This window comes from Arachis ipaensis, chromosome B6 (genome assembly GCF_059453495.1).
Source record: "Arachis ipaensis isolate K30076 ecotype BB chromosome B6, ASM5945349v1, whole genome shotgun sequence".
NCBI lineage: Eukaryota > Viridiplantae > Streptophyta > Magnoliopsida > Fabales > Fabaceae > Arachis > Arachis ipaensis.
The window spans coordinates 82,094,548-82,106,320 of record NC_142441.1 but is presented as its reverse complement, the minus strand read 5'-3'; the positions used below and the strand labels follow the sequence as shown (position 1 = coordinate 82,106,320).

The 11,773-nt window shown below is 39.7% G+C and overlaps 1 non-coding gene across 1 annotated transcript; it reads left to right on the top strand.

Moving 5' to 3' along the window:
* The first annotated feature begins 9,732 nt into the window (after positions 1-9,732).
* On the top strand, positions 9,733-9,840 carry LOC148561527 (small nucleolar RNA R71). Its single transcript, XR_015886840.1, has one exon. It is a non-coding gene; the product is annotated as a small nucleolar RNA R71 (small nucleolar RNA).
* Positions 9,841-11,773: the final 1,933 nt, after the last annotated feature.

Below are 11,773 nucleotides of genomic sequence, written 5' to 3'. Positions count from 1 at the left end.
TCAATACCCCATACATCAAACAACTCAATCTCCAAGATTCCTTGTTGAGGCATGGCGTAACTATGAGGCAAATTACCAGCTCTCTTGCAACTGTCACAGTTACGTACAAACTCTTGGGAATCTCTGTAGAGTGTAGGCTAGTAGAAGCCACATTGGAGGACCTTGGTAGCTGTTCGCTCACCTCCGAAATGGCCTCCATATTGTGATCCATGGCAATGCCATAAGATCCTCTGTGCTTCTTCTCTAAGCACACACCTACGGATTATTTCGTCTGCACATCTCTTAAAGAGATAGGGTTCATCCCACAAGTAGTACTTTACATCAGTAATTAATTTTTTCTTTTGATGCATGCTATACTCCTTGGGTATGAACCTTGCAGCTTTATAGTTTGCAATGTTTGCAAACCATGGTGTTTCTTGAATGGCAAACAAATGCTCATCCGGAAAAGTTTCAGAGATCTCAATAGAGGAAGAGGACGCCCCTTCTACTGGCTCTATCTGGGACAGATGGTCAGCCACTTGGTTTTCTGTCCCTTTTCTGTCTCTTATTTCTACGTCAAACTCCTGCAGAAGCAACACCCATCTTATGAGCCTGGGTTTTTAATCCTGCTTTGTGAGTAGATATTTAAGAGCAGCATGGTCAGTGTACACAATCACTTTGGATCCTACTAAGTATGATCTAAACTTGTCAATGGCATAAACCACTGGAAGCAATTCTTTTTCTGTGGTTGTGTAGTTTTTCTGGGCATCATTTAAAACGCGGTTAGCATAATAAATGACATGCAGAAGCTTGTCATGCCTTTGTCCCAGTACTGCACCAATGGCATGGTCACTGGCATCACACATTAGTTCAAATGGTAATGTCCAGTCTGGTGCAGAAATAACTGGTGCTATGACCAGCTTAGCTTTCAGAGTTTCAAACGCCTGCAGACACTCTGTGTCAAACACAAATGGCATGTCAGCAGCTAGCAGATTGCTCAGGGGTTTTGTGATTTTTGAAAAATCCTTTATAAACCTCCTATAAAATCCTGCATGCCCTAGAAAGCTTCTGATTGCCTTAACATTAGCAGGTGGTGGTAATTTTTCAATTACTTCCACTTTAGCTTTATCCACCTCTATTCCCTTATTCGAAATTTTATGCCCAAGGACAATTCCTTCAGTCACCATAAAGTGACATTTTTCCCAGTTTAAAACCAGGTTGGTCTCTTGGCATCTTTTCAGAACCAGTGTCAGGTGATCAAGGCAGGAGCTGAATGAGTCTCCATATACTGAGAAGTCATCCATGAAGACTTCCAGAAAATTTTCCACCATATCAGAGAAAATAGAGAGCATGCATCTCTGAAAGGTTGCAGGCGCATTACACAGCCCAAATGGCATCCTTCTGTAAGCAAACACTCCAGATGGACATGTGAATGCTGTTTTCTCTTGATCCTGGGGATCTACTGCAATTTGGTTGTAGCCTGAATAGCCATCCAAAAAGCAGTAATAATCATGACCTGCTAGTCTTTCTAGCATCTGGTCTATAAATGGTAAAGGAAAATGGTCCTTTCTGGTGGCTGTATTGAGCCTTCTGTAGTCAATACACATGCGCCACCCTGTAACTGTTCTTGTAGGAACCAGTTCATTTTTTTCATTATGAACCACTGTCATGCCTCCCTTTTTGGGGACAACTTGGACAGGGCTCACCCAGGGGCTATCAGAAATAGGATAAATAATCCCAGCCTCCAGTAATTTGGTGACCTCTTTCTGCACCACTTCCTTCATGGATGGATTAAGCCGCCTCTGTGGTTGAACCACTAGCTTAGCATTGTCCTCCAATAAGATCTTGTGCATGCATCTAGCTGGGCTTATGCCCTTAAGGTCACCTATGGACCACCCAAGAGCTATCTTGTGTGTCCTTAGCACTTGAATTAGTGCTTCCTCTTCCTGTGGATTTAAAGCAGAGCTTATGATTACTGGAAAAGTATCACCTTCTCCCAGAAATGCATATTTCAGGGATGGTGGTAATGGCTTGAGCTCAGGTTTAGGAGGTGTTTCCTCTTCCTGAGGAAGTTTCAGAAGTTCTTTCAATTCTTCTGAATCCTCCAAATCAGGCTGAACATTCTTAAAGATGTCTTCCAGCTCTGATTCGAGACTCTCAGCCATGTTAATCTCCTCTACCAAAGAGTCAATAAGATCAACTTTCATGCAGTCTTTTGGTGTGTCTGGATGCTGCATGGCCTTGACAGCATTCAACTTAAACTCATCCTCATTGACTCTCAAGGTTATTTCCCCCTGTTGGACATCAATGAGAGTTCGTCCAGTTGCTAGGAAGGATCTTCCTAGGATGAGAGTAGCACTCTTGTGCTCCTCTATTTCCAGCACTACAAAGTTAGTGAGAAAGGCGAATGGCCTAACCCTAACAATCATGTCCTCAATCACGCCTGATGGGTATTTAATGGAGCCATCAGCAAGTTGGAGACATATCCGGGTTGGTTTAACTTCTTCAGTTAAACCAAGCTTTCTGATGGTGGATGCAGGTATTAGGTTGATGCTTGCCCCAAGATCACATAAAGTTGTATTGGTGCAATTACCTTCTAATATGCATGGTATCAGAAAGCTCCCAGGGTCTTTAAGCTTTTCAGGAAAGCTTTTTAGAATGACTGCACTGCATTCTTCAGTGAGGAGAACTCTTTCAGTTTCTCTCCAATCCTTCTTATGACTCAAGATCTCTTTCATGAACTTGGCATAAGAAGGTATTTGCTCAAGTGCCTCTGCAAATGGAATCTTTATTTCAAGAGTCCTGAGATAATCTGCAAAGCGAGCAAATTACTTATCCTGCTCCTCTTGGCGGAGTTTTTGAGGATAAGGTATCTTGGCTTTATATTCCTCAAGCTTAGTTGCTGCAGGCTTATTTCCTACAGAGGTGGTTGGAGATGCCTTTTTAGAGGAGTTGTTATCAGCACTTGTGTATGTCTGATCCCTCACTGGCATTTGAATGCCAGGGTTAGAAGCTGGAGTGACGTTGGACGGCAACTCCTCACCTGTTCCTGGCGTTTGAATGCCAGAACTGTGCTTCTTCTGGGCGTTCAACGCCAATTCCTTGCTTGTTTCTGGCGTTGAACGCCAGGACTGAGCATGGTTTGGGCGTTCAACGCCAGCTTTCCACCCAATTTATGGCGTTTGATTGCCAGAATTATTCCTCTCTGGGCTCTTACTGTCCTCAGATGGATTTTGGGTAGTTTGGTCATTTCTTGGCTTTCTGCTACCTTGAGGTGGGGCATCTAATGTTTTTCCACTTCTCAATTGAACTGCTTGGCACTCTTCTGTTATTTGTTTTGACATCTGCTGCTTTGTTTGCTTTAATTGTACTTCCATATTTATATTAGCCATTCTTGTCTCTTGTAGTCTCTCCTTGAATTCGGCTAACTATTTTGTTAGAAAATCAAATTGCTGATTGAATTCAGTAGCTTGTTCTGCAAGACTCAGTTCAGCAGTCACTGTTCTAGCCTCTTCTTTCATGGAAGGTTCACTGCTTAGGTACAGATGCTGATTTCTGGCAACTGTATCAATGAGATCTTGAGCTTCTTCAATTGTCTTTCTTATGTGGATAGATCCACCAGCTGAGTAATCTAGAGAAATCTAAGCTCTTTCTGCAAGCCCATAATAGAAGATGTCTAACTGAACCCACTCTGAAAATATTTCAGAGGGGCATTTTCTTAGCATCTCTCTGTATCTCTCCCAGGCATCATAAAGAGATTCATTATCTCCTTGTTTAAAGCCTTGGATGTCCAGCCTTAGCTGTGTCATCCTTTTTGGAGGGAAATATTGATTCAGGAATTTTTCTGACAGCTGTTTCCATGTCCTTGTGCTAGCCTTAGGTTGGTTATTTAACCACCTTTTATTTTGGTCTTTTACAGCAAATGGAAACAGTAATAGTCTGTAGACATCCTAATCTACTTCCTTATCATGGACTGTGTCAGTAATTTGTAAAAACTGTGCCAGAAACTCTGTAGGTTCTACCTGTGGAAGACCGGAATACTGGTAACTTTGCTGCACCATGATAATGAGCTGAGGATTCAACTCAAAGCTACTGACTCCAATGGAGGGTATACTGATACTACTCCCATATGAAGCAGTAGTGGGGTTAGCATATGACCCCAGAGTCCTTCTAGACTGTTGGTGCGCAGAAATTGTGATTACACTTTAATTATGTAAAATTCATCGCTCTTTCTTTCCCTGGTAATGGCGCCAAAAACATGATGCCAATACCATGGTTCACAACTTCGCACAACTAACCAGCAAGTGCACTGGGTCGTCCAAGTAATACCTTACGTGAGTAAGGGTCGAATCCCACGGAGATTGTTGGTATGAAGCAAGCTATGGTCACCTTGTAAATCTCAGTCAGGAGGATATAAAATAGTAATGGAGTTTTCGAAAATAATTAATAAAATAGGGATAGAAATACTTATGTAAATCATTGGTGAGAATTTCAGATAAGCGAATAGAGATGCTTTCGTTCCTCTGAACCTCTGCTTTCCTGCTATCTTCACCCAATCAGTTTTACTCCTTTCCATGGCTGGCTTTATGTAATGCATCACCATTGTCAATGGCTACTTTCGGTCTTCTCTCGGGAAAATGATCCAAATGCCCTGTCACGGCATGGCTAATCGTCTGGAGGCATCACCCTTGTCAATGGTTACATCCTATCCTCTCAGTGAATATGGTCAACGCACCCTGTCACGGCACGGCTATTCATCTGTCGGTTCTCGATCATGCTGGAATAGGATTTACTATCCTTTTGCGTCTGTCACTATGCCCAGCAATCGCGAGTTTGAAGCTCGTCACAGTCATTCAATCATTGAATCCTACTCGGAATACCACAGACAAGGTTTAGACTTTCCGGATTCTCTTGAATGCCGCCATCATTCTAGCTTACACCACGAAGATTCTGATTAAGAGATCTAAGAGATACTCATTCAATCTAATGTAGAACGGAAGTGGTTGTCAGGCACGCGTTCATAGGGAATGATGATGATTGTCACGTTCATCACATTCAGGTTGAAGTGCGAATGAATATCTTAGAAGCGAAATAGGATGAGTTGAATAGAAAATAGTAGTACTTTGCATTAATCTTTGAGGAACAGCAGAGCTCCACACCTTAATCTATGGAATGTAGAAACTCTACCGTTGAAAATACATAAGTGATAATGGAGTTCATTGGTCTCGGCCCCAGAGGGGAACCGGAGTAACCAAGACCGTGAATACAATGATAAAAAGTTCTATTTATAATAAACTAGTCACTAGGGTTTACAGAAGTAAGTAATTGATGCATAAATCCACTTCCGGGGCCCACTTGGTGTGTGCTTGGGCTGAGCTTGAGTGTTGCACGTGTAGGGGTCATTCTTGGAGTTGAACGCCAGCTTTTGTGCCAGTTTGGGCGTTGAACTCCACTTTGCAGCTTGTTTCTGGCGCTCGACGCCAGAATTGGGCAGAGAGCTGGCGTTGAACGCCAGTTGTCGTCGTCTAAATTGGGCATGGCTACTTTCGGTCTTCTCTCTGAATCTGATTTTTGCTCATGTCCCTCAATTTCAGTCAGAAAATACCTGAAATCACAGAAAAACACACAAACTTATAGTAAAGTCCAGAAATGTGAATTTAACATAAAAACTAATGAAAATATCCCTAAAAGTAACTATATTCTACTAAAAACATACTAAAAACAATGCCAAAAAGCGTATAAATTATCCGCTCATCACAACACCAAACTTAAATCGTTGCTTGTCCCGAAGCAACTGAAAATCAAATAGGATAAAAAGAAGAGAATATACTATAAATTCCAAACTATCAATGAAACAGAGCTTCAATCATATGAGCGGGACTTATAGCTTTTTGCCTCTTGAATAGTTTTGGCATCTCACTTCATCCATTGAAGTTCAGAATGATTGGCATCTATAGGAACTCAGAGTTTAGATAGTGTTATTGATTCTCCTAGTTCAGTATGATAATTCTTGAATACAGCTATTTTATGAGTCTCGGCCGTAGTCCTAAGCACTTTGTTTTCCAGTATTACCACCGGATACATAAATGCCACAGACACATTATTGGGTGAACCTTTTCAGATTGTGACTCAGCTTTGCTAAAGTCCCCAATTAGAGGTGTCCAGGGTTCTTAAGCACCCTCTTTTTTTGCTTTGGACCTTGACTTTAACCGCTCAGTCTCAAGTTTTCACTTGAGACCTTCACGCCACAAGCACATGGTTAGGGACAGCTTGGTTTAGCCGCTTAGGCCAGGATTTTATTCCTTTAGGCCCTCCTATCCACTGATGCTCAAAGCCTTGGGATCCTTTTTATTGCCCTTGCCTTTTGGTTTTAAGGGTTACTGGCTTTTTGCTCTTGCCTCTTGGTTTTAAGAGCTTTTGGCTTTTTCTGCTTGCTTTTTCTTTTTCTTTCTATTTTTTTTTTCGCTATTTTTTTTCTTTTTTTTTCTTTTTTTTTTCTGCAAGCTTTGTTCTTTGCTGATTTTTCTTGCTTCAAGAATCATTTTTATGATTTTTCAGATTATCAAATAACATGTCTCCTTGTCATCATTCTTTCAAGAGCCAACATATTTAACATTCATGAACAACAACTTCAAAAGACATATGCACTGTTCAAGCATTCATTCAGAAAACAAGAAGCATTGTCACCACATCAATATAATTAAACTAAGTTCAAGGATAAATTCGAAACTCATGTACTTCTTGTTCTTTTGAATTAAAACATTTTTCATTTAAGAGACGTGATGGATTCATAGGACATTCATAACTTTAAGACATAGTTACTAACTACTAATGATCATGTAATAAGACACAAACATAGATAAGCACATAACATAGAAAACGAAAAATAGAAGAAATAAGAACAAGGAATGAATCCACCTTAGTGATGGTGACGTTTCCTTCTTGAGGAACCAATGATGTCCTTGAGCTCTTCTATGTCTCTTCCTTGTCTTTGTTGCTCCTCCCTCATTGCTTTTAGATCTTCTCTAATTTCATAAAGGATGATGGAGTGCTCTTGATGTTCCACCCTTAATTGTCCCATGTTGGAACTTAATTCTCCTAGGGAGGTCTTGATTTGCTCCCAATATTTATGTGGAGGGAAGTGCATCCCCTGAGGTATCTCAGGGATCTCTTGATTTGCAGCCACATGTTCTACCACTGAGCTATAGACCCTTGAGATGAATCTTTCCATCTCCCATGACTCGGAGGTGGAAGCCTTTGTCTTCCCTTCCCCTTTTCTAGAGGTTTCTCCGGTCTTAGGTGCCATTAATGGTAATGAAAAACAAAAAGCTTATGCTTTTACCACACCAAACTTAGAATGTTGCTTGCCCTCGAGCAAAAGAAGAAAGAATAGAAGAAGAAGAAGAAGATATGGAGGAGATGGAGGGATATGTGTATGGATGTGAGTGGTGAATGGAAAACAGAAGGGATGACTATGAATGGAGAGAGAGAGAGGGTGAGGTGGGTGGGGATCCTGTGAGATTCACAGATCCTGAGATGATCCTGTGGTGTCCACAGATCCTGAGGTGTCAAGGATTTACATCCCTGCACCCATTAGGCATGCAAAATGCCTTTGCACACAACTCTGGGCGTTCAGCGCCAGGTTGGTGCCCATTTTGGGCGTTCAACACCTATTTGTTGCCCATTTCTGGCGTTGAACGCCAGAACCATGCTTGTTCTGGGCGTTCAGCGCCAGCTCCTCTCCAGGGTGCAATTCTGGCGTTCAGCGCCCAGATGATGCCTATTTTGGGCGTTCAGCGCCCAGATACTGCCCATTTTGGGCATTCAGTGCCAGAACCATGCTCTGTTCTGGCATTGAACGCCAGGCAGATGCTTCCTCCAGGGTGTGATTTTTCTTCTGCTGTTTTTGATTCCGTTTTCAATTTTTGTATTTATTTTGTGACTCCACATTATCATGAACCTATAAAGACATATAACCAAGAAAAATATAGTTAGATAAAAATTGGGTTGCCTCCCAACAAGCGCTTCTTTAATGTCAATAGCTTGACAGTGGGCTCTCATGGAGCCTCACAGATGTGCAGAGCTTTGTTGAGACTCCCCAACACCAAACTTAGAGTTTGGATATGGGAGTTCAACACCAAACTTAGAGTTTGGTTGTGGCCTCCCAACACCAAACTTAGAGTTTGACTGTGGGGGCTTTGTTTGACTCTGCTTTGAGAGAAGCTCTTTATGCTTCCTCTCCATGGATGCAGAGAGAGATCCTTGAGTTGTAAACACAAGGTTGTCCTTATTTAATTGAAGGATCAATTCTCCTCTGTCCACATCAATCACAGCTCTTGCTGTGGCTAGGAAAGGTCTTCCTAGGATGATGGATTCATCCTCTTCCTTTCCAGTATCTAGGACTATGAAATCAGCAGGGATGTAAAGGCCTTCAACCTTTACTAACACGTCCTCTACTTGTCCATAAGCCTGTTTTCTTGAATTATCTGCCATCTCTAATGAGATTTTAGCAGCTTGTACCCCATAGATTCCCAGTTTCTCTATTACAGAGAAGGGCATGAGGTTTATTCCTGAACCAAGGTCACACAGAGCCTTAAAGATCATGGTGCCTATGGTACAAGGTATTATGAACTTTCCAGGATCCTGTCTCTTCTGAGGTAATGTCAGTTGATCCAGATCACTTAGTTCATTGATGAACAAGGGAGGTTCATCTTCCCAAGTTTCAATACCAAATAATTTAGCATTCAGCTTCATGATTGCACCAAGAAACTTGGCAGCTTGCTCTTCAATAACATCCTCATTCTCTTCAGAAGAGGAATACTCATCAGAGCTCATGAATGGTATAAGGAGGTTTAATGGAATCTCTATGGTCTCTAGATGAGCCTCAGAGTCCTTTGGTTCCTCAGAGGGAAGCTCCTTATTGATCACTGGACGTCCCAGGAGGTCTTCCCTCTTGGGATTCACGTCCTCTCCTTCCCTTACAGGTTCGACCATGGTGCTTATGTCAATGGCCTTGCACTCTCCTTTTGGATTCTCTTCTGTATTGCTTGGGAGAGTACTAGGAGGGATTTCAGTGATCCTTTTACTCAGCTGGCCCACTTGTGCTTCCAAATTTCTAATGGAAGACCTTATTTCATTCATGAAACTCACAGTGGCCTTAGATAGATCAGAGACTAAGTTTACTAAGCCAGATGGATTCTGCTCAGAATTCTCTGTCTGTTGCTGAGTGGATGATGGAAAAGGCTTGCTATTGCTAAACCTGTTTCTTCCACCATTATTAAAGCCTTGTTGAGGCTTTTGATCCTTCCATGAGAAATTTGGATGATTTCTCCATGATGAGTTATAGGTGTTTCCATAAGGTTCACCTAAGTAATTCACCTCTGCTATTGCAGGGTTTTCAGGATCATAAGCTTTTTCTGCATAAGAAGCCTCTTGAGTACTATTGGATGCAGCTTGCATTCCATTCAGACTCTGAGAAATCATATTGACTTGCTGAGTCAATATTTTGTTCTGAGCCAATATGGCATTCAGAGTATCAACTTCAAGAACTCCCTTCTTCATAGGCGTCCCATTACTTACAGGATTCCTCTCAGAAGTGTACATGAACTGGTTATTAGCAACCATGTCAATGAGTTCTTGAGCTTCTGCAGGCGTTTTCTTTAGGTGAATGAATCCAGCTACAGAAGTATCTAATGACATCTTTGATAACTCAGATAAACCATCGTAGAATATATCTAGGATGGTCCATTCTGAAAGCATGTCAGAAGGACACTTTTTGGTAAACTATTTGTATCTTTCCCAAGCTTCATAGAGGGATTCACCATCTTTTTGTTTGAAGGTTTGGACATCCACTCTAAGCTTGCTCAGCTTTTGAGGAGGAAAGAACTTGGCTAAGAAAGCCGTGACCAGCTTATCCCAAGAGTTCAGGCTGTCTTTGGGTTGAGAGTCCAACCAGATTCTAGCTCTGTCTCTTACAGCAAATGGGAAAAGCATGAGCCTGTAGACTTTAGGATCTACTCCATTAGTCTTAACAGTATCACAGATCTGCAAGAATTCAGTTAAGAACTGAAAAGGATCTTCAGATGGAAGTCCATGAAACTTGCAGTTCTGCTGCATCAAAGAAACTAGCTGAGGTTTCAGCTCAAAATTGTTTGCTCCAATGGCAGGAATGGAGATGCTTCTTCCATGTAAATTGGAGTTAGGTGCAGTAAAATCACCAAGCATTCTCCTTGCATTATTATTATTTTCGGCTGCCATCTCCTCTTCTTGTTCGAAAATCTCTTAAAGGTTATCTCTGGATTGTTGTATTTTAGCTTCTCTTAGTTTCCTTTTCAGAGTCCTTTCAGGTTCTGGATCTGCTTCAACAAGAATATTCTTGTCTTTGCTCCTGCTCATATGAAAAAGAGAGAACAGAAAAATAATAATAATAGGGGTCCTTTTTACCACAGTATAGAGGTCCCAGTGTGAGTAGAAGAAAAGAAGAAGAAGAAATTCGAACACAGATGGAAGAGAGGGTTCGAATTTGGGTGAGATGAAGTGTTAGTAGATGAATAAATAAATAGAATAAGATGAGAGAGGGAGAGGATTTTCGAAAATAATTTTTGAAAGAGGGTTAGTAATTTTCGAAAATTAATTTTGAAAAGGGTTAGTAGTTTTTCGAAAATTCAAATAAAATAATTAGTTTAATTAAAAAGAAATTTTGAAAAACAGGGAGATATTTTCGAAAATTAGAGAGAGAAAGAGTTAGTTAGGTGGTTTTGAAAAAGATAAGAAACAAATAAAAAGTTAGTTAGTTAGTTGAAACAAATTTGAAAATCAATTTTGAAAAGATATTTTGAAATCATATTTTGAAAAAGATGAGATGAGGAAGATATTTTTGAAAAGCTATGATTGAAATTAGTTTTGAAAAAGATTTGATTTTTAAAATCACAATTAATGACTTGATTCACAAGAAATCACAAGATATGATTCTAGAACTTAAGGTTTGAATCTTTCTTAACAAGTAAGTAACAAACTTGAAATTTTTGAATCAAAACATTAATTGTTATTGTTATTTTTGAAAATATGATGTAAAATTAAGAAAAATATTTTTGAAAAATATTTTTGAAATTTTCGAAAATAACTAAAAAAAATTGAAAAAAGATTTGATTTTTTGAAAAAGATTTTGAAAAAGATAAGATTTTTTTAAATTGAAAATTTGATTTGACTCATAAAAACAACTAGATTTTAAAAATTTTTGAAAAAGTCAAATCTAATTTTCGAAATTTTAAGAGAGAAAAAGGGAAAGATATTTTTTTTGGATTTTTGAATTTTTATGATGAGAGAGAAAAACAAGAAAAATGATGCAATGCATGAAATTTTTAGATCAAAACAATGAATGCATGCAAGAGTACTATGAATGTCAAGATGAACACCAAGAACACTATGAAGATCATGATGAACATCAAGAACATATTTTTGAAAAATTTTTAATGCAAAGAAAACATGCAAGACACCAAACTTAGAATTCTTTAATGCTTAGACACTAAGAATCCAAGAATGCATATGAAAAACAAGAAAAGACACAAAACATGCAAATGCAAAGATCAAACAAGAAGACTTACCAAGAACAACTTGAAGATCATGAAGAGCACTATGAATGCATGAATTTTTCGAAAAAATGCAAGATGAAGATGCAATTGACACCAAGCTTTCAACTTGAAACAAGACTCGAACAAGAAACATGAAATATTTTTGATTTTTTTGATTTTATGAATTTTTTTGTATTTTCTTTTAATTTTTTCGAAAATCATTT